The sequence below is a fragment of the Canis aureus genome, chromosome 12, assembly GCF_053574225.1.
Source record: "Canis aureus isolate CA01 chromosome 12, VMU_Caureus_v.1.0, whole genome shotgun sequence".
NCBI lineage: Eukaryota > Metazoa > Chordata > Mammalia > Carnivora > Canidae > Canis > Canis aureus.
In genome coordinates, this window is record NC_135622.1 from 52,208,230 (window position 1) to 52,231,360 (window position 23,131).

The 23,131-nt window shown below is 38.7% G+C and overlaps 1 long non-coding RNA gene across 3 annotated transcripts in view; it reads left to right on the forward strand.

The window, feature by feature from the left end:
• LOC144324709 (uncharacterized) overlaps positions 1–23,131 on the forward strand; it is a 130,617-nt gene that overhangs the window by 63,712 nt on the left and 43,774 nt on the right. For 2 of the 3 annotated variants that reach the window (XR_013390139.1, XR_013390140.1), the window contains exons 1-3: positions 8,042–8,319; positions 11,161–11,289; positions 12,701–12,862. This is a non-coding gene — a long non-coding RNA (uncharacterized LOC144324709). Of the gene's footprint in view, positions 1–8,041; positions 8,320–11,160; positions 11,290–12,700; positions 12,863–23,131 lie in introns of those variants that run through there. The other variant, XR_013390141.1, reaches the window with a different exon arrangement.

Genomic DNA, 23,131 nt, shown 5'->3' on the forward strand with positions numbered 1-23,131 from the left:
GAGAGGGAGAGGCAGAGAATCCCAAGCAGACTCTGTACCCAGTGCAGAGCCCAACTCAAGGTTCAATTCCCTGACACCTAGATCAGGACTGGAGCTGAAACCAAGAGTTTGACATTCAACCGACTAAGCCATCCAGGAGCCTCCCAAGGTGTTGTAGTATGACAAGCAATCGTAAAGACCTAACTTGAACTAGGGTTTAGTTAGTGGAGATAAAAAGAGAGAAAGTTGGTAAAGCTTGTTAAGCAATTGAATATGGATGGGAGGAGTGGGAAGGAAGAAAAATCAAGGTAAGCTTCAGGCTTCAGCATAGGCTCCTGGAAAGTACTATCATCAAAGACTGACAATTTAGGGTGTATGTTGGGCTCAGTCTTTCATTGGCTAAATTTTAGGTGCTCAAGGAGCTTGGAGAGACCCTGTACACCAGAGGGTATGTGGTCTGGTGGACATTTGACTGCCAGGGAAAATGCTACTGTTACACAGCTTAAGAGTCTCCTATCATATATATCTTTTGAGTTGAAATATGTTTCTTTTAAACATTTCACCAAAGAATGGACCATTTTTAATGCATTTTATGTTTTGCCTTTAAGACCAGTACCCCCTTGTAACCAAGTCAACTGTTAATAGACCCTAGCCCTCAAGGTCATTCATATCATGCAACAAAAGAACAGTCCTATTATTCTTTCTGGAAGATTTCAGCTTACCCTTAGGAAGTTTAATTTACCTCCACAATGCAGATAGGGATCCCGTCTGCTGCTTCGGACTATAATTTGGTCAACCACAAATCTGTGTTTGCTCATAAAGTTACCCTTTATCTGCTTCCATTCTTCTCCCAATTGTGAGCTTGTTCCAGTTGTTCAAGGGAATACTTGATACCAGGAATGGCATTTCCGTTTTTGACAAGAACTGGTTTTATATGGCTTCAACTTCCCATCTCTCAGAAGCAATGAAGGCCGAAGTGCCTAGTGATATGTAGGCACCATTTTGTTAGTGGGTTGTGATTGGCATCCTCCTTGCAGAGAGGTCTTTTCTGGGTTATTTGCTAGGAATTGATCCTAGCAGCTGCAGTATGGTTCTGTGCTTAAGACCCAAGGTACCCAGACTTTTATTATTTATTTATTTATTTATTTATTTATTTATTATAAATTTATTTTTTATTGGTGTTCAATTTGTCAACATATAGAATAACACCCAGTTCTCATCCCACCAAGTGCCCACCTCAGTGCCCGTCACCCAGTCTCCCCCAACCCCCGCCCACCTCCCCTTCCACCACCCTTAGTTCATTTCCCAGAGTTAGGAGTCTTTCATGTTCTGTCTCCCTTTCTGATATTTCCCACTCATTTTTTCTCCTTTCCCCTTTTACCCAGACTTTTAGAAATGCCATTGGGCATTCCATATCTTTTACTATTGTACCTTTTCTGTTATGACCTAATACATTCCCATTTTTCTGCAGCAGCATAGGAGATGGATTGTTACTTTTAATTATTTTTGGAACTTAGGGCAGCTTCTGGTTGAGGAATCAAATCAAACACAGTATCAGTGGTTCTCAATTCTGGTCATACTGTACAATCACTTTGGGAGCTTTTAACAGATACTGATGCCTAGACCAATCACATCCAAATCTCTGGAGGTAGGGTCTGAGAATTTGTGTTTTTCCAAATCACTCCAGATGATCCTAAAGTGAAACTATGGTAAGAAGTATCATAGTAGAATCAGGATTTAATTTTCTGTTATCTAGAAGATGGCGAGGAAAGAAAGCACTGAAAACAAAATATTGCTCTCATCTGATTCTGTGGAGAGTTAATTTTAATTAGGTAGCCACAAGTCCTCAAAGGACATGCCCTTAACATTAGAAGTGTCTTAAAAATGGAATCTACCAGCATTCCCAGGAATCACCACAGCCTGTTCACCCTTGCCAGTGCTTGTCCCAGCTTCTTTTGGGTCCATTGATATAAATACATTAGAGGACATTTCATCATAAATAGTTTTTCCAAGTAAAGCTGCCAGCTCTTTGAAAACCACATTACTGACAATAGCTGTAGACATTCTTCTGCCCTATATTCTAAAGGAAATTGGATATATTTAAACTTTGAATTCTATATATACATGAGTGAAATATAATAAATGCAATATGTGTAATATATGTCAACAGTACATGCCGACTGACTGCCTACAACGTCTTGGGCTATGGTTCAGAGAAATGAAATCTCTTTTTCTGAAGTCTTACCCAGTTTAGGGGGAAGATGTGAAGTGTAAGTAAATGGCATTAGAAAACGGAAATGCTATGAATCTTGTGCAGACATCTGGACAAGTTCAATGGCAGGAAATGGGCTCAGGAAGGAAGGGAGATGGGAGTGGGTCAAAGAAGTCTTCTTGGAAGAATGGAACCTAGCTGAACCTTGAAGGAAGACTAGACTTTAGGCATGTGGCCGTGAGGGTAAGGGCTTTATGAATGGATAACAAATCAAATGGAAGGGGACATTAGTACTATGGTTATTTTGGTAAAGGTTGGGAAGCAAGAGAAGAAAGATCTGAAAAGTCTCACTTTCGGTAGGAAAGTAATTTATTTTTCATTTTCATCATTGACAGTTTTAAAATGCATGTTCTATTCTCTTTTCTCTTTCCAGATAACCATCCTACTGAGAGTTAAGCTTTGTTTTGATAAATAAAACCATCACTCCCTGATGAATCATAACTCAGCACAATATTAAGTATTCAAGGTTAGGTATAGGAAGCTCAACAGTATGGAAAATGTAAATACAATTTCCCATCTATTCTTGCTTAATTGCTCGATAACAAGTCTCAGGGATTACTCAGAATCAGAGCAGACGTGGAAAATCCTAAAATAGATTCTTTCTGTCAGATCATAGATTGCAGTGAAGAAGGGCACATCCAGGCAGTGTGGTTGATCATAGGTTTGTCCTGAGTCAAGTCCAGAAGTGTCAGGTAAAAATGACTCCAAGGCATCCTCCAGTTCTGGTCTTTTCACTATAGTAAGTAAGCAAAGAGGAGAACCAATTACAAAAACACTGAAGAAGCACTTACTTTAGGTTTGCCTCTGCTAATCAGGAAAAACCAGTATTTAGGGCACACCTCCTCTGTCTCCAGGCATTGAAGCTGTGTGTGTGGGTGGGGCTGGAGCAGTATTGAAGAGTAAAGACATGAGCAGTGGTCCTAGGTCAGATAGGCCAATCTTCACATCTGCGTTCCTGCGAGTAGGAAAAATTACTGACTTCCTCAGCCTCAGCTTCATTGATTCACCTAAAAAATGGAGTTTAAAAAGCAACATTGTTACAAAGATTAAAAAAGATAATATATGGAAGTTACTTAGCACAGGAGACATTAAGAATGTTAAGTGTTTTTCCCCTTCTGCCTGAGTCTCTTTTCTCTATTTCTTTTTTTTTTTTTTTTGCTGTTGTAATAAAGTACACATAACATACAATTTACCATCTTAACCATTTGAAAGTGTAGAGTTTAACAGCATTAAGTACAATTCACATGGTTGTGGCCACCACCATCTCACTCCAGAACTTCTTCCATCTTGCGAGACTGAATCCATAGTGATTGACCAATGACATCCTGGTCTCCCCTCCCCTGGCTCCTGGTGACTGCATTCTTTCTCTCTGTATAAATTTGGTTACTCTAAGTACTTCACTTAAGTGGAGTCATACAATATTTGTCTTTTTATCACTGGCTTATTTAGCTTAGTATCATGTTTTCAAGGTTCATCTATATTATAGTGTGTGTCAGAATTTCCTTTCTTTTTTAGGCTAAAAAACACCCCGTTGCATGTATATACCACATTTTACTTATTCATTCATTCACTGGGGGACAGTTGAGTTGCTTCCCTATTTTAGTTCTTGGGAATAATGTTGCTATGGACATGGGTGCCCAACTGTCTCTTTGAGATGATGCCTTCACTTCTCTTGGGTATACACCCAGGAGTGGAATTACTGATTCATATAGTATTTCTATTTTTTTTAATTTATTTATGAGAGACACAGAGAGAGAGGGGCAGAGACACAGGCAGAGGGAGAAGCAGGCTCCATGCAGGGAGCCCCACGTGGGACTCCATCCTGGGTCTGCAGGATCACACCCCGGCTAAAGGTGGCGCTAAACCACTGGGCCACCAGGGCTGCCCACTGTTTTTTTTTTTTTTTTTTTTTTTTTTGCTGCCCACTGTTTTTAATTGTTTCAGGAACAGGCTTACTGTTTTCCACAGTGGCTGTACCATTTTACAACCCCACGGACATTGAAGAAGAGGTCCAATTTCCCCACTCCCCACCAACACTTGTTACTATGTTTTCCTGCTAGTAGCCATCCTAATGAGTGTGAAATGGTTGGCTAACTCTCTGAAAGTGGGTGAGATCAGTCTTAAATCAGGAGATGCAGGAGTTAAGTGAGACAGTGATCTAAAAGAATGTGCTACAGAAGGACCAATTTGATTTCTAATTTATAGACACAGGCTATCTATGCTACAGGTGAAGATAAGGGGGACATCTGGGAGTTGATTTAATTTAGGAAGGTTTCCTGAATGAGGAGAGGTTGCAGTTGGAGATTCACAACAGGGAAGAATTGGAGAGGGCAAAGATGGGAACCCTTGTATATATAGGATGGATGTATCTGGCCCAGACATCAGAACTAGTGTAGTCATGTTGAACAGTGATGAGATGCTTAGGACAGGAGCAGCCTAAAGGCTGAAAGGGAGAAGTGAAGAACAGAGGAGCCTTCATGCCAGGCTAGCATCCACCCTTTAGTCTGCACTGTCTTAGAGAAAAGACCTAAGTGGTGAAGATGGCTCAGGTTTTAGTTAATTATATATACTAACTAAACACATACATATGGGGTGCCTGGGTGGCTCATTCAGTTATGGGTCCAGGTCTTGGTTTCCACTCAGGTTATGATCTCAGGGTTGTGAGATTGAGCCCCTAGTCATGCTCTGCACTCAGTGGGGAGCCTGCTTGAGATTCTCTCTCTCCCTCTCCTGCTGCCCCCCCACCACCACTTGTGCATGCATTCTCTCTCTAAAAATAAATATTTGTACCTACATATTAAGTTAGTAAATATGACTGACTAGTTAACCACTAGTTAATAAATATATTTAGTTAACATACATAACTAACTAGTTTATGTACATATATATGTATACACATATATATCCTTTTAGACAAGCCTACATTCCATTGGTGACTAAAAATTGTAATGACATGTGCTTTCTAAGGATAAAACTGGAGACGTCAAGGCTCTGTTTTCATTTTGTCTTTCCATAGACTCTTTCTCTCCCATCTGTGTTTTCAGCTGTATATTTTGGGATAGGGTCTTATGATTAGATGCTAATTCCATCAAACATGGTCTATATCTCATCAGTCTTCTGTGCAATGGATGCATAAGCTATTATTGGAGATTTGTTCAAAAATACCGTATTTTTTTGTAGCCAGGTGATTATTACCTCTAAAAATGAAAATGAAAATTTTGAGCCAAAATTTCATTAGGTGTAACTGTTCTATGTACAGTGGATAAGATGGCTTCACATTTGACCAGGATGAGGTCTCATTCCGTGGCTTCAGTCCTTCTGGCCTGTGTGCTAAAGAGCCAGCTGTAGCATCTGCAGAGCCTCCTTCGAGGCTGACCATGAGGGAGCTTAGTGATTCTGGCAGTATAGTCAGTATTTTGCTTCTGTGTTAGGCTTCAGAAATCAGCTTATCTGTCTGGAAAGGAGACTAGAGTATCAACTTGGAATAATGGCTGGAGACTTGGTGAAAAGTTGACTAAAAATCCTTGCTGGACAACCACTTGTAACCCCTACCAACTCTTTTCTTTGGGGTTGCAGCTAAAGTGGATCTGACATATCTAGCAGCATTTCCAAAACCTTAATGCAGTATATAGGATATGCCGTGGTGCTTGCTCAGTTTGAACTATGCAGGACTCTGGGCAGGTGAGCTAACACCATGTATGAGCAAACATATACCTTGTCAGAGAAATAATACCAAGAACAATGCTAAAAAGTAAATTTGGGTTTTGTTCTAAGGAGTGAATAGTGTGGGACAAAGTTTGGATGCTGGGAGTCAGGAAGGTGAATAATCCTTCCAGAGGTGAGAGAGAAGGAGAAAAGTGAAGGGAAACTTCAGAGACTTTTGTCACCAATGGGGCTGGAAGGTTCAGGCTCATTTTTATTGGCCACTATGGAGCAATCCATGGGATTTGAGGTAGTTGGCCTGGTTTAAAAGCATGGTTAGGTAGATACTCTTATAGCTGAGAAGGGAAGGTACTCTTTTCCCTCCAAGGCAATGTTTATCAGTGGGTGCTTGTTGGAAGAAGTGGGAGTATCTAATCCAGGAAATCCTAGTGAAGCCAGAATGAGTTGAGAATACTATAAGCACACTCATGAAGTGTTCCTTGAATCTGAGAGAACATTGTTAAAGAGGGCAGGTGGTGGAAAGGGCAAGATACTGCTTTCTGTGGAAAGGAGAAATACAGTCATGGGAAGGACTCAGTTTAAGATTTTTAAAATAGATAGCACTCAGACTGAAAAAAGGTAGGACAAGGAAGCCTGAAAACATAAGTCAGGACTTGAGGTCCAATGAAAAGGGTTTCAGAGAAGGTATCTGTAACAAAACTTCAGGAGGAATTGAGTGCTAAGTTCTAGTGTTATCTTGTAATGTTGTGTGCCTATTCCCTTCCAGTAGCCAAGGTCATTGTGAGGAAATAAAGCATTGTCCATATACTGACAGGAATGGTGTGTGCTTATGTGGGGAATGGCTAGAGGGGAGGACCTGAGGCAGGGAGATTGAGAAAGGTCTGTACCCCTTAGCAGGGGCAGAGAAGAAGGTCTTTCTCTGTGCAGCCTGGAAGGCAGGTCCAGCACCAACAAAGAAATGTTCTGATAGTCAGAGTTGTGCAGCAGTGGTTGACAGGGAGGGGGTTATCCAGCCCAGGCCCATAAGCCCTTGGTTATCCAGCAAGGGCTTATGGGCCACTTACTGAGATAGTAGAGAGGGAAGGATATCATCAGGCTGAGAGCTGAAATAGTGACTATTAAGGTCCTTTCAGTGAGTTGACTCTGGCCCATGGCAGTAGGCAACTGGCTATTGGGAAAAGGGCAGGAATTACCTGGAAGGCCAGACCACAGGAGAGAAGTTTCTAAGAGCTGGAATGAAAGCAGAGAGTGGGAGAACACTGTGTCTTGAAAGGTTGGCTTGCAGACTACCACAGTTTTCCCCATCTCAGGGTGAGGGAAGACAGAGACATCTAAGAATGGAGCAGATATTGCAGGCCAGAGCAGAAAGACAGCAGGAACACAAGTGGAAACTGCAGTGAGGGGCACCTGGATGGGTCAGTCAGTTGAGAGTCTGCCTTCAGCCAGTCGTGATCTTGGGGTTCTGGGATTGAGCCCTGCCTCGGGCTCCCTGCTTGGCATGGAGCCTGCTTCTCCCTCTCCTACTCCCCCTGCCTGTGCTCTCTCTCTCTCTGTCTCTCTCTCTCTGTCTCTCTCTATCAAATAAATAAAATAAAATAAAAGAAAAGAAAAAGAAAAAATAAACTGCAGTGAGAAGCCAACAAAGGAGATCATAGGGATGGAGTAAGGTCTGAGGTGGGCTCAGAGAGGTGGTTCAGGGTCTGTCTGTTTATTCCCAAATGTCCTTTTCTGCTGCTTCTGGTGCCTAATACTAAGATGGGGGAAGATTTCTAAAAGAACCAGTCTGAGCTAGGACTCATGGTTCTCAGCAAACTGAATAGCAGTAGAGAGGTTTATCTCCCAGTGTTAGTACAGCACGAGTATTTGGGCTATAGAGATGTACTTTGGGAAATTCAAGTGGGAGAGGTGTATAGTGATGTCCCTCTGTACTTCATATAGACAGTTCTCCTGTAAAGACTCCAATTCCTAGCATCTCTGACTCATGTCCCCCCAAGAAGCCTCCCTGTAAGTGAGAAGTTATTGTTTCCTTGACAACCACAGAGCCTCAGAAATTCAGCAGGATACTTTTGTGCTGTCGTCACAAACCCTTGATTATATCTAGTTTGTAAGTATCTGTGAGCAGCAGGAAGGGGATAGGTAGTAATGTTGGTTGAATTGAATTGAATTCTCTCCTTATCTTACCCACTCCCCCATAACAATGTTTTTCCTTATTGGATGTCCATATTTCCAAGCCATGGAATTACTGAATCATGAAACTGAAGATGCTGGAAAAAACAAGCTTTCTCTAATAATTCAGGTGATATTTCTGTGCCAGACTGATGGAGAACAGTGATGATCACAGCTTTGCAGATAGAGAGACAGGGCCTTAATCCTGGCTCTTTTGTGTACTAACCATGTGACTTTGGGTAAGTTAAGTCACTTAACCCTCCTGAGTTTCTCCTTTCCCATCTGGAATTGGAGATGCTATACCAATTTCACAGGCTCTTGTGAATAAGGTGGCCAGCCCATTGTCATACAGGCCCTCAGAAGTCAGGGGGAATTTCTCCTTGGACCCAGACTAAGATGATTCCTTATTTTGGTCCCCAGTCGGCACTAGGACATGCTAAACCCTGAAGTCAAACCATATCCATCAGTCCACCATCAGTGGAGTCTCGTGTGCTAGTAGACCTCTAGAAAAAGTAGTCTAAAATCCTTAAAGATAGAAAACTGAGGTCCAGAGGAGGGGAGTGGTCCAGTAAGTAATCTTAGCTCCAGCATTTATTAGATGTGTGACTTGTCTGTGCCTCAATTTCCTCATCTGTACAATGAAGGCAAAAATGGCACTTGTTGATGGAGATTAAACAAATTATTATTTAAATACACATTTATATGTATATCTATATTATAGCTAATATTTATAATCTCAGAACAGTAGTTGGCACATTATAAGCACTGTATATAAGCATATGCAACAATTACTGCCATTGGTGACAGTAGTGAGAAATAATTAATAATTAGAGGATGATGCATCCTATTTTACTAATCTATTGCCCTAAAATAATTTTAATACTCTTCCCTTTGGCTCTTAAATGTCCTAGTCTGGACATTCCACCCTAGATATAATGGAAAAATACATTGGTTGGTAATCAAAAGACCTAGCAGAAAATTTACGTGAGAATTTGGGCTCTTAGCCTCTTTGTATCCTAGTTCATCTTTAAAATGGATTGTTAGTCTAAATCCAATTTAAATTCATGCCAACATCCATTTGTCTATTATATGCATAGCACTACTAAAGACACCTAAAGGTATGCAAAGATCAAATAGGATGTTTGTCTTCATCCAAAATTTTATTTTGATGAGTTAAAAAACAAAGTGAGTGATGGATGAGTAAGATGTATCAGAAATACAAGAGACTGTTCTGTCCTCAATAATTTCATGGTTTGTTTGAAGAGACCATTAACGACCAAGAGTCATCACCCTACAACACCTGCTGGGTGGCCAATGAATAGGCAAAAAGGGTGTATGAAGTCATTCAGAGTTATATATTCAAAGAAGACTTTCTGGAGGAGGTAAACTTTGAACTGGTCTTGAGAGAAGAAGCATAATGCGAAGAGCATGGATTTGATTTAAACAGACCAGAGTTTAAATGCTAGTTCTAGCACTGGTTGTATATTATGAACACATTGTTTAACTTTGTTGAGCCTCTGGTTCTTCATTTGGAAAATGGAGACATAAATTATTTCAGTGACTCAAATGTGGAAATAGATGCACCCTATTGGGTAATTACAAATGACAGCCATTATCCTTAGGGTCAGAGAGGAGCTGGAATTATATTCTAGGTGTATGATCTGAGTAAGCATAATCAAACATGAGTAGGCACAGGGAGGTGGAAGGGTGTGGAAAGTCAGTGAACAGTGCTGTTGACTGGAATTGAGGGTTTATGTTGGAGGCAGTGGGGAATTCAAGTGGACTCACTCATCACTTGACCCAAATGCATTCGTCCTCAGCAAGGTATTTCTGACATTTTCACAGGTCTGTTGACTTCATGTGTTCTTGCAAATTAGATTTGAGCACCATAAAAACCCTAGGAGGTTAATAAAATTTTGTCTAGAGCTAGACATGAGCTGGAAAAAATCACCTTGACACCTGTCTATAACGTCCTAAAGCAGTTCCTGTTAATCTGGACGTCATGCTGGAGACTAATAAATGTGATTTTTGTCTGGTAGTTAGAAATCTCACTGAAGAACTGCCTAGAACAGCTTGCCTTTTTGGATTTATGAGATAGTTTACATAAATCTACATAATTGCCAAAGGCATTCTTAATGTGATAGTGAGGAGCTAGCTAGATTATAGCATCAGCAATGCAGCTCAAATCCCGGACTGCAGGGCAGAGAGAGCTGGCCAGCCCTGACGCTGGAGGCTCCCTCAATTATTGATGAAGGCTTCTTTGGGATAGCAAAGGGCTTGACCCCACTGAACTCCCCAGCTCAGGAAGGAAACAAGGAGCAGAATTTAGGAAAGACACCATTTGTAAAATCTCTCTGCTTCTTTTTTTGGAAGATTTCTTCCTGATAGTTATATCAAGAATTTTAGTGCTTTTTGCATTGTACTCACTCATATTTTATCTTCTTTGTGTTTTTAGTTTTAATAAAAATAGCAAATGATTCTTTTAATAACATTGATATTATTCTAATATTAGAATTTTAGTTATATATCACACTAATATATTAAACTATATTAATATACATTAAGAATAAATATTTTAATAAATAGGACTCATGTTGGGGGAGGCAGGTTAAGAATCACTATTATGTTTTTTTTTTTTTTTTGCATTTCCCAAAAATCATTTATTTTTTTTATTTTTATTTTTTTCACTATTATGGCTTTACAAACGAGAATACTGAAGTTAAAAATTGAAAATCTGACTGCCAGCCCACAGCTAGAAAAGGTTGGATTCCAAAATGAATGTGCAGGTCTTCCCCTTGATGAAAGGGTGATCTGCTGGGAAGAGCTCTACATAGGAAGACAGGAAATCTGAGTATTATTTCCAGTGTCATAGTTTTCTACTCCTGTACTATTGGGCAAGACACCGCATCTCCTCTATAAAATGCCGATGACATTTGCTTTGCGTACCTCACAGGAATATTGTGAAGTTCATGTTATTTAAGCTAAGAAGCATTATGCAAATGAATGCAAATGTAGGCAATGTTAATTACCAAATTATTCAGAGAATCTTATTTCATTAATACCCTTACTGCTTCCTACAGCTTTCTTGGGAATTCCACTGCCAGTTATGTTAAGGCCAAGGCAATGGGGTGAACTTGTATCTGTCACTTATTCAACAATGAACCACTCACTGTATGTCAGCCATCACACTAGACACAGAGGATGCAAAGGTGAGTAAAATGTGACCCCTATCTTCCTGGATCTTACAGTCTGATTAAGGAGATAGTATGTAGGCTAAGGTATGTATGATCCAACTTCTAATCCAAAATTTTAAGTGCCCTTTCATGGATAATGATTAAGAGCTAAGCAGTATGCTATTTCCTAGATGTATAAAGATTAATAAGGCACAGTCTTTGAATTCAACCTCATAGTCTATTGGGGAACACAAATGAGTAAGCAAACAAAGTTAATAGCAAGCAGAGGCAAAGTGGAAGTGAACCAGGCAAAGACTTCAAATTCAGATGGAACATAGGTCTTAGATTCTATAAATCAGTTTTCCTGTATTAAAAAATTGGACTAAAGATAACCTTCTTAGCATGGTTGGGAATCTCTGCAACTTTGGAATTTAAAAGAAAAATAAAAAAGCTTTGAGTAATTAAATAAGGTGTATACCAAGGCTTTTATCACAGAATAAAAAACAGTGATACGTTCAAACAGTGATACACTGGCAATGAAAGTGGCAGTGTGTCTGAGGTACTAAATGCATCAAGCAGCATTTCTGGGCTTATTGGTTGGTAGCTGACAGTTATTTCCTGACATGTCTGCATGATGCTGACTTGAGTCAGCTCTGGGCCATATTCCCAGTAGATTGAACTCCTAGGAATGGAATTCAGATCAAGGAATAGAAATCATTTTATTTTTAAAAAATTTATCTATTATTTTTTGAGATTTTCTTTATTTATGTGAGACAGAGCATGAGTGGGGTGGGGGCAGGCACAGGGGCAGTTGGGCAGAGGGAGAGGAAGAAGTAGGCTCCCCGCTGAGCAGTGAGCCTGATGTGTAGGGCTTGATCCCAAGACCCTGAGATCATGACCTGAGCCGAAGGCAGATACTTAACTGACTGAGCCACCCAGGAACCTCTCATTTTATAAAAGGGCATAATTTTTTTTAACATGGTCTTTCTATAGTTTTCAGAAAATTCTAGAGCCTCCTTTGATCTCCTTAGAAGGAAGAAAAATTGCAGATCTCCCCATCTTTATCTTTGGAGACTCTTTCCTTGTGCAAGGAAATGGGGATAGACTATTGTTCCAGAAGCTGACTTTAGAAAGAACAATCTATTGGTTGCAAAGGTCTCATGTGGACTGGTTCACCTTTTGGGAACATGGTAAAGAGAGGCTGCATTTTTTAGCACTTTCCAGATGCCAGGAGACCACAGTATGTCCATTCTTCTTTAATGGCTCAGCAATACTCTAGAGGTTTCATTAAATTTATTCCAAGTAGTATGATTTGGTTTGTTTTTTTGCTATTGTAAATAGTTTTATCTTAGTTGTCAATTGCTGGGTACAAACTACCCCAAAATTTAGTGGCTTGAAAGAACAATTTTTGTTTTGTCTTAATTTGTTCTTGCCTTTCTGTGGATAGACTTGGTTCTGCTGGGTGATTCTCAGAGGTGATCATGAAGTTGCCACCAAATAGTGCTGGAACTGGAGTCATCTTGAAGGTTCAGTTGGGCTAAACATGGAACATGGATCACTCATATGGCTGGCAGCTGATACTGACAAATAGCCCCGCTAGGACTATCGGGTAATGTGTCTATATGTGGCCTCTTTATCGTCCAATATAATCTAGAATAAATGTGGTAAGAAGAGACATCCATGCCTTCTTCTTGATCTTAGGATGAAAGGCATTCACTGTTTTGTAATTAGTAATGATTACAGGTTTAGGTTTTGTGTAGATGTCTTTCATCAGATTGAGGAAGTTTCCATCTATTCTTAGTTTCCTGAGCGCTTTTCTTATGAATGAATGTTGAATTTTGTCAAAGCTTCTTCTTTGCAATCATCATAATTGCCATATGCTTTTTCTCCTTTAGTGTACTAATTGAAAATTACGTTGATTTTTGAATGCTCAGCCAACATTATATTCCTGGGGAAAAATCCATTTGGTCACCATGTATATCTTTTTTATATAGTGGATTCTGTTTACTGATATTTTGCTAAGGATTTCTGTTTGTGTTCATGAAGAATATTGAGATAGGCTTTTCTTTTTTTTCCCTCCTATTGTCTTTGCTTTTTTTCTTCTCCTCCCTCAATCAGGGTAGTACTCATAGAGTAAATGGAGAAGTACTCCCTCCTCTTCTATTTTTTAAAAAATATTTTGTATAGAATTGGCATTATATTTTCTTTAAATGTTTGGCAAACTCACCAGTGGGCAAAATCATCTGGGACTGATCTCTCTTTGTGGAAGGGTTTATAACTACAAATTAATTTTAAAAATAGATATAGAGCTATTCCTGTTGCCTATTTTTTCCCTGAGTGAGCTTTCCTAGTTTGTATTTTTCACATGTTTGTCCATTTGATCTAAGCTGTGATATTTATTGGCATTAAATTGTTCAAAATATTCCCTTATTTCTATTTTAATTTTATAGAATCTGTTATAATGTCACCCTTCTAATTTTCTCAAACACTTCTACATCAATTGAGATGATCACGTGCTTCCTCCCCCCACTTCATTCTGTTAATGTGGTATATTAATCAAATTTATTGATTTTTTGCTTATGAAACTGTCCTTACATTCCAGGAAGAAAATTCGCTTGGTCTTGGTGTTTAATTTTTCAAATATGCTGTCAAATTCAGTTTCCTAGTATTTTGTTGTGAATTTTCACATCACTATTCATAAGGATTTGTAGGGTTTTTACCTCGTAGTGTCTTTGTCTGGCTTTGTTATTGGTATAATGGTGGTCTCATAGAATGAGTTAAGAAATGGTCCTTCCTCTTCAATTTCTTCTAAGAGTTTGAGCAGAAACCATATGGTTTTGAGATTTCCCTTGTTAGGAAATGGAAGTTTTTGATTATTGATTCAGTCTCCTTACTCGTTATAGGTCTATTTGGATTTTCTATTTCTTTGTAATTTAGTTTTGATAGGTTGTGTGTTTCTCAGATATTGTCCTATACATCAGATTATCCAATTCTCTGGCATGTAATTGTTTATAATACACTTTAAAAACTCATTTCACTCCTGTAACATTGGTAGTAATGCTGCCTCTATCATTTCTTATTTTATTTAAAATACCCTTTCTGATAGCCACTCTAAAATGATTAGACTTTGAACTATTAAAAATTAAACATGGTTCTATTTTAGGAGATAGATAGCATCTAGGAGTTTAGAACAATTAAATTATCTGCTGGAAATGTCTGATGAGCATTTGTCCATCTTCTCTCTTTTTTCTTAGTCCAGCTAAATTTTTTTTTAATTTTGTTGATTTTTAATTTTTTCAAAGAACCCATTCTTAGTTTTTTTTTTTTTTTTTTTTTTTATTTTTTTTTTTTTTAAGTTTTTTTTTTTTAAATTTTTATTTATTTATGATAGTCACAGAGAGAGAGAGAGAGGCAGAGACACAGGCAGAGGGAGAAGCAGGCTCCATGCACCAGGAGCCCGATGTGGGATTCGATCCCGGGTCTCCAGGATCGCGCCCTGGGCCAAAGGCAGGCGCCAAACCGCTGCGCCACCCAGGGATCCCCCATTCTTAGTTTTATTCATTTTCTCTACTGCATCTTTATTCTCTTTTCTTTGTCACTATTTTAATCTCTATTATTATTATTGTTATTAATCTCTATTATTATTATTTCCTTTTGCTAGATTTGGGCTTTGTTTTTATTGTTCTAGTTCTTTAGGTTGCAAAATTGGTTATTGATTTGAGAGTTTTCTTATTTTTAATTATTAATTTGTTTCAAGTTCTTATTTAAGTTCTAGTCAGTTAACATATAGTACAATATTAGCTTCAGGAGTAAAATTTACTGATTCAACCATTACATGCAACACCTAGTGCTCATCACAAGTGTCCTTCTTAATCCCTATCACCCATTTAACCCATCTTCCCTCCCACATCCCTTCCAGCAACACTCTGTTCTCTATAGTTAAGAGTCTGTTTTATGGTTTGTCTCTTTTTCTCTTTATTTTTTCCGCTGTGTTCATCTGTTTCACTTCTTAAATTTCACATATGAGTGAGATCATATGGTACTTGTCTTCCTCTGACTGACTTATTTCACTTAGCATAATATACTTTAGCTTCATGCACATTGCAGCAAATGGTAAGATTTAATTCTTTTGATGGCTGAGTAATATTCCATGATATATATATATATAGCATGACTTCTTTATCCATTCATCAGTCGATGGACATTTGGGCTGTTTCCATAATTTGGCTATTGTTGATAATGCTGCTATAAACATGGAATGCATGTGTCCCTTCAAATCAATATTTTGTATCTTTTGGATAAATACCTAGTAGAATAATTGCTACATTGTAGAGTAGTTCTATTTTTAACTTTTTGAGTAACAATATAGAGCAAACTCTATACTGTTTTCCAGAATGAATATACCAGTTAACATTCCCACCAACAATGTAAGAGGGTTCCCCTTTCTCCATATTCTCACCAACATCTGTTGTTTCCTGAGTTGTTAATTTTAGCCATTCTGACAGATGAGATGGTATCTTATCATGTTTGATTCGTATTTCCCTGATTATGTGTGATGTTGAACATCTTTTCATGTGTCTGTTGGTATGTCTTCTTTGGAAAAAATGTCTGTTCATGTCTTCTGCACATTTCTTAACTGGATTATTTGTTTTTTGGGTGTTGAATTTGATAAGTTATGTTTTTTTAAATATTTTATTTATTCATGAGAGACAGAGACGCAGAGAAAGACATAGGCAGAGAGAGAAGCAGTCTCCATGGAGGGATCCCGATGTGGGACTCAATCCCAGGACTCCAGGATCACGCTCTGGGCTGAAGGCAGGCATTAAACCGCTGAGCCACCCAGGGATGCCACCCTCTTAATACATTTTGGATAATAACCCTTTCTCAGACATGCTATTTGCATATCTCCTTCCATTCCAGAAGTTGTCTTTTAGTTTTGTTGTTTCCTTTGATGTGCAGAAGTTTTTTATCTTGATGAAGTTCCAGTAATTTATTTTTACTTTTGTTTCCCTTGCCTCCAAAGAGAGATCTAATAAGAAGTTGCTATGGCCAATGTCAAAGAAGATGCTGCTGTGTTCTCCTCTAGGATTTTAATGGTTTCCTGTCTCACATTTAATTCTTTGATCCATTTTGAATTAATTTTTGTGTATGGTATAAGAGTCCCATTTCATTCTTTTGCATGTTGCTGTCCAGTTTTTCCAAACACCAGTTATTGAAGAATGGTCTTTCTTTTTCCATTGGACATCCTTTCCTGCTTTGTCAAAGATAAGTTGACCATATAGTTGTGGGTCCATTTCTGGGTTTTCTATTCTGTTCCACTGATCTATGTGTCTGTTTTTGTGCCAGGACCATATTGTTATGATTACTACAGCTTTGTTGCCTCCAGCTTCGCTTTTCTTCTTCAAGATTGCTTTGGCTATTCAGGCCTTTTGTGGTTCCATACAAATTTTAGGATTATTTGTCCTAGCTCTGTAAAAAATGTTGTTGGTATTTTGATAAGAATTATATTAAATGTGTAGATTGCTTTGGGTAACATAGATATTTTAGCAATATTTGTTCTCCCAAACCAAGAACATGAAATAGTTTTTCCATTTATTTGTGTCCTTTTCAGTTTCTTTTATCAGTGTTTTATAGTTTTCAGAGTACAGATCTTTTACTTCCTTGGTTAGGTTTATTTCTATGTATCTTACAGGTTTTGGTACAATTATAAGTGAGATTGATTCCTTGATTTCTTTCTGCTGCTTCATTGTTGGTTTATAAAAATGCAATAGATTTTTATACATTGATTTATATCCTGTGAGTTTATTAGATGCATGTATCAGTTCTAGCAATTTTTTGGTGGACTCTTTTGGGTTTTCTATAGAGTATCATATCATCTGCAAATAGTGAAAGTTTGACTTCTTCCTTGCAAGTTTGGGTACCTTTTATTTCTTTGTGTTGTCTGATTGCTGTGGCTAGGACTTCCAGTATTACATTAAATAACAATGCTAAGAGTCACATCCCTGTCTTGTTCCTGACCATAGAGGAAAAGTGTGGAAGCATTTTCTATAAATATGAAAAAATTCTTGGCCTAAACATCTACAAATAGGATAATGGATAAGTACATTGCAGTATATTTTGAAATAGAGTAATATGCCAGAGTTAAAAGTCAATGAAATGGAACTGCAAAACATAATGTAGTCATATTCAGAAAAAGAATGTAGATCAGATACAGCAAATTGCAGAATATGTATTGAATACTGCCATTTGTATGCATCTGAAAATGTTTGCAACCATGCTGTATTCTATTTATGAGTACATACAGAGGTAGCATCAAGATAAAACACCAGAGGAGGATTAACAACAAAATCAAGATAGTGGTTAATTCCTGGGAATGTTGGGACGATAGTGACTTTTTGAGCTGTTATTTTCTATGAGTCTCTGTATGTTTGAAGTATTTCAGAAAACAAAGCCAAATAAAATACAATAATTAGACCATGTAATTAAAAAGAAATAGTATTTTATTTGCATTTTAATTATAATTGTGAAATATTTACTACACTGAATGGAATTGTGTCACTTCTCAGCATTTTCTCTTGCCTCCTCTGCTTATGTTTTAAATGTTGGTGCTCTCTATTTTTTCTGTCTCCATCTCTTCCCTCATCATATACTCATTGAATCATCTTAGCTGATTCTGTGACTAAAACATAGTAGACTACTCAATAACAATCACAGAATGAATGAATACATAAGTAGATTCCCATTACACCTTGATATAAATCATAGATTATTTCTAGATGTATAGCTTTGGTATAGTGCTCTATCTCCTTACCCAAGGATAGCTACAGACCCAAAATCCAATTGTTTACTTGCATGATTCCTGGTATTAAAAGCATATTCACATTGGAACTTATCTTCATTCCAAAATTCATTTCTCAGTGAATGACAACATCACCCACCCAGTTGCCCCAGACACAAGTCTGAGGTCACCATGGGTCTCTTTTCCTCTTATTCATGTTCATATTCTGTCAACTTTACTTGTTTATCTTTCAAGTCAGTTTATTTTTCCTTCTCCACACTGCCATTATTTTATATTATGTCATCATCATTGTCATCATCATCATCATCATCATCACACTTCTGATAACTTTAGTATCATTTGAACTTGTCTTAGAGTCTTGCCCTTTCCAATACATCCTTTGTACTGCAGCCACTGTGACATTGTATAAGCCATATCTGATCACTTCACTTTATACTCCCTCCCTGGGTTAGCTCATCTGCCTACAGTATCAATTTTTACCTACTCTTTCTCTCCCCCTCTCTGTTCCCCCCTCTCTCTTTTTATCGATCTATCTATCTATCTATCTATCTATCTATCTATCTATCTATCATCTATCATCATCATCTATCATCTATCTATATCATCATCTATCTATTTATCTATCTAATCTCAGAACTGCGTGCCTAATTGACATTTCTACTTAGCTCTCTCAGTAACAGCTAAATCTCAACATGTTTCAGACTGAACTCATTTTTTTCCTAGGACTGGTCCAGAGTTCCCATTTCAGTAAATGACAGCATCATTCACCCAGTCATATATGACAGAAACTTCTCTCACCATGAAAGTCTTGTTATTTTGATACCCAAGTCTGCAAATCTGATCTTTACTGCCATCATCAAAGTCCAAGTTACCATCCTCTCTTTCCAGGATCAAAGCTAGTGTCCTCAAAAGTTCATATATCTCCCTTATTCTGTACTCCACACCACAACCAGACAAGTCTTTTCCAAAGCCAAACTATAATCATGGAGCTCTTGCATCTCTTCCAGGACCTGGATTAAAAGCATCCCTGGTTTCCTGTTACTCATACCATGAAGACTAAAGTCCTGATCACTGCAGAAAAGTCTCTCTGCATGGGAAGGCTCCTTCCCATTTCTTCAACTTAACCTCTCTGCATATTCCCTTGAGCTTCTGGGGTTCAAGACACCTGATCTTTCAGCCTCTCAGGCAAGCCATGCAGCATCCTTCCTCAAGGTCTTTGCTCAAGTCTTTCTTATTGCCTGGAACTCTCTTCTTATTCCTAACCCACTGTCCTTAGTTACTGCAGTTCTTCTTTCAGATCTCAGGGCATTGCCACTACTTCACAGAAATCTCACAGCATCATACATGGCCTTTTCATGGCACTGATGCTGTTGCAATATCATATTGTATGTTTGCTTTTATTGATGTTTGACTCTCCCATTAGATAGTGGGGATCTCCAAAAAAGAATATTTAGTTTCAGGCTTTAGTCACTATTTTTAAAACACCCCAGCATAGAGGTATCTGGCACAGTGTCCTGCTGAATGAATGATTGAATAATTGCTAATCTTAATTGAGTCCTGACTATGTGGTAGGCATTGTACTGACCACTCAATGACACCTTGTTGCCCTCGGGATAAAATATAAATTCCTTAATATAAGAATATGCCCTGATCTGGCCCCTATCTGGCACTCCAGCCACATTTCTTAATACTCCTCAATTTTCTCTCTTTTAACTCTCAGACTCTTTTCTTTAGGTGTACTAAACACCTGGCAGTTTCTAAATATGTTATACTTCCTCTTATTGACTTTTGCAATGTTTATAGGACTTCTTCCTATAAACATTCCTCACTCTTCTGGCCAAATTTTACAAAATTATAGAATCTGGTTCTGAATTTTCCTTTCCGAGGCCGACTCCTCTGAACTCTCCAGCAGGATTTCTTTCCCTCCTGAGACTCCCGGTATCCTCTTCTCTCATTTTTAGTAGTACTTTTCCTTTCCTTTTCTCTTATTTTCTTTCTTTTGAATTTAAATTCAATTTGCCAACATATAGTGCATCATTAGTTTCAGATATAGTTTTCAATGATTCATCAGTTGTAACACCCAGTGCTCACCACATCATGTGCCCTTTTTCATGCCTGTCACCCAGTCACCCCATCCCTCTACCAGCTCCCCTTTAGAAATCCTTAGTTTGTTTCCCAGAGTTAAGAGTCTCTCATGGTTTGTCTCCCTATCTGATTTTTTAAATTTTCAATTGAAATTGAGCATTTGCTTCTTGGTCTCTGGATGGAAAGTTTTGTTAGCATGGAGATTCAATCTCATTTCTCACTCCATCCTTAATACACGGCATGGTGCCCAGTACACAGTCAGCACTGAATACATTTTTGTTGAGAAACTACATGAATGAGGTTGCCAGTGGCCTCCAGGAAGGTACAGCTTGCTTTAAGGCAGACTTTAGGCCAATGCATAATGGCTCTTTGGGTGCTTCGAGAGCTACCATGAGAGATCTTGCCCCAGCAAGAGCCAGAGAACTCTAGATGCGTATTCAGCTTTAAAAGCTCGAGTCCTTCCAAGTAAGTCCTATCCCACTGAATGGACTTTCCAGATGGAAAGAGTTTCCTCTCTAGCAGGATTAGCTGGCAGGGCTACTTTGCTTGGGCCACTGGGTATCCTATCAGGGAATCCTAACGTTCATGGTACAGTTCAGAAGCATGCTCAGATTGGGGTTCTTTTCAGCTTCTCCTTTTTTTGCATTCCTGAACTCAAACAAATAGGCCATCTGTTGCTTAGTTCCTTTGGGTTCTTGCTTTCAATGAATTATTCTCTCTTTTAGCCAGGACTTGTGCCCTGGGCTATCAAACCTCAACGTCCATGGCATGGTTATCATCTACTACTGCTACTGTTGTTATGATTTTTTATATGTGCTAATGGGTTTAACCTAGGAATGTGTATGTATTTTAAGAAATATATTGAGATCTCATAAATTTCAAAAATCTTTAATATCCTAAAAGGGGTGATTCTTGAGCGACAGAATTTAGGTGTCATGCCAAAGTTTTAAGAAATGTTTCAGGCTAAAGTAGTTACTAGGACTAGCCCTGCCTGGGAATCTCTTCCCAGCTATGGTAGCCATGGAGATACACCTCTCAGGGTCCCACTTAAAAAAAGTACTCTTCTTAGCCCTAGAGTGTGATTAGTTGACAGCTTCTAACTATTAGCCTTGTCAGGGTCTCAGCTCTGGCTATGATCACACTATTCTTAGGCTGGATATTTGCTAACCAAGGCAATGGTACGAGGGGTTAGGCACTTAGGTCCATTTTGGGATTTCTCTGATGGACAATTTTTGTTCTGGGGCTCCCTATTGTGCTAGTAAAGCATCATTAAATTGGCAACTCCTTCACAGCTCTTCCTGCCTGGTCCTGCTTCTTCTTTTTGCCCTTCACAAACATTACTGATCAATAAGCCTTTGCAATCTTAACTTTATATCAGTATCTACTTCCTTGGGACTTAGTTGGTGACACTGGGTATATAGAGTGTTCATAATTCCAGTGTATGCAACAGGTATTTTGGTAGCATGATGGCCTAGAAGGCAAGGGTGGAGAAGTATTACTACTATCGTTGCTTCTCTGACTTTGGATATTAACAAGCAAAAATGATGTGTAGGGTCTCTGTTGGGGAGAGGGATAACATAAGCAGACTCAAGGATGTCACTGGTTGACTGCTCCAAGGTGCTTTGTATTTGACAGAACTTCAGGGCTTTGTGGAAAGAGTTTAGTCTAAAAAGGTAGTTTGAGGTCAGCCTTGGATATCATGGTAAGGAGTATGGGTTTTATTTTATAAGGAGTTACTGCATTGGAAACAAGGTCATGCTTAATGTACTTTGTGGGATTATCTGGTTTTGGCCCACATTGGGATTTATGCATTAAATCTATCTAAGCAGAAGCTAATTAATAAGCAGGTATTTTGTATTTGCGTTTACCTTAGAAATTTGATTTTTAAATATAGGATTAGGTAGGAGGAGGAAGCACATTTCAGGCTGTGGGGCAAGCTGTGTTTAATGCCCTCTGATCCTCCTGCAGCCTGTCAACTTCTTTCTCTGTCCCAAACCTCCAGGTTTTTAAAAGATGACACAGGGGCAACACTCTTACCAAATATATACTACATTCTAGGTGGGCCTCTTCATTGAGTCCTTTGTACTTTCTGATCTGAGGAATAAACATCCAAAAATAGACTTGAAATTAGGGTTGCCAGATTTAACAACAAATCAATAAATCAAACTCAGAAGAACCAATATCGAACCATAAAATATATTTACATGCACACATGCATATACTTATTCTAAAAATATTCATTGTTTAACTGAAACTCAAATTTAACTAGATATCTGGCATTGTATTTGGCAGCCCTACCTGAACCCTTTCCTCACTGCTTTTACTTGGATCTTAGGAAAGTAAGGCAACCAACCTCTTTGACACTGACCTTTCTCATCTGTACAGTAGTATCTGTTCAATACTTGTTCCTAGTGCTCCCAAGGGGCTTAAATGTGATAATCCTGCCCCTAGTACAGCCTTGACTGGCAGTTGTGTTCAAGCCCTGTGGGCTGCTACTTCCATTTTTCCTCTTCCTTGTCTGTCTCAGGAAAAGGCATCACACATGGAATAAGCTCAATGCCTGTTGTTGAGTGAGTCAATGAATGGATGCTTCTGGGAAAATACAGAAATACCATTAACCTCACTGAGGAAAAAGAGTGGGGTTCAGGATACCTTGGGGGTCCACCTGGCTCAGAAAACAGACTCAAGGAGTAGGTGCGAACACAGGTGCCAGACAGGGGTCAGGAAGTAGCAGGACAAGAAGAAAAGTGGCACTGTGCCCACCAAGTATACTGAGGGACTAGCAATTCTGTGTGGAAGAACTGATATGGAAGTAAGCTCTGGAATTAGGGGTGTCAATGAGCAACAAGAAGCCATGGCAGTTGTGCCCTATGAAAGAGCCCAAGAGGGCTCACCATATTCTCCAAAGTCAGTATAAGTCGAACAAATAAAACAAGCCTGACTACTCATGAATGTTTAAAGGAACCTCTGTGGTTCCATAGCATCTTCCCCAGG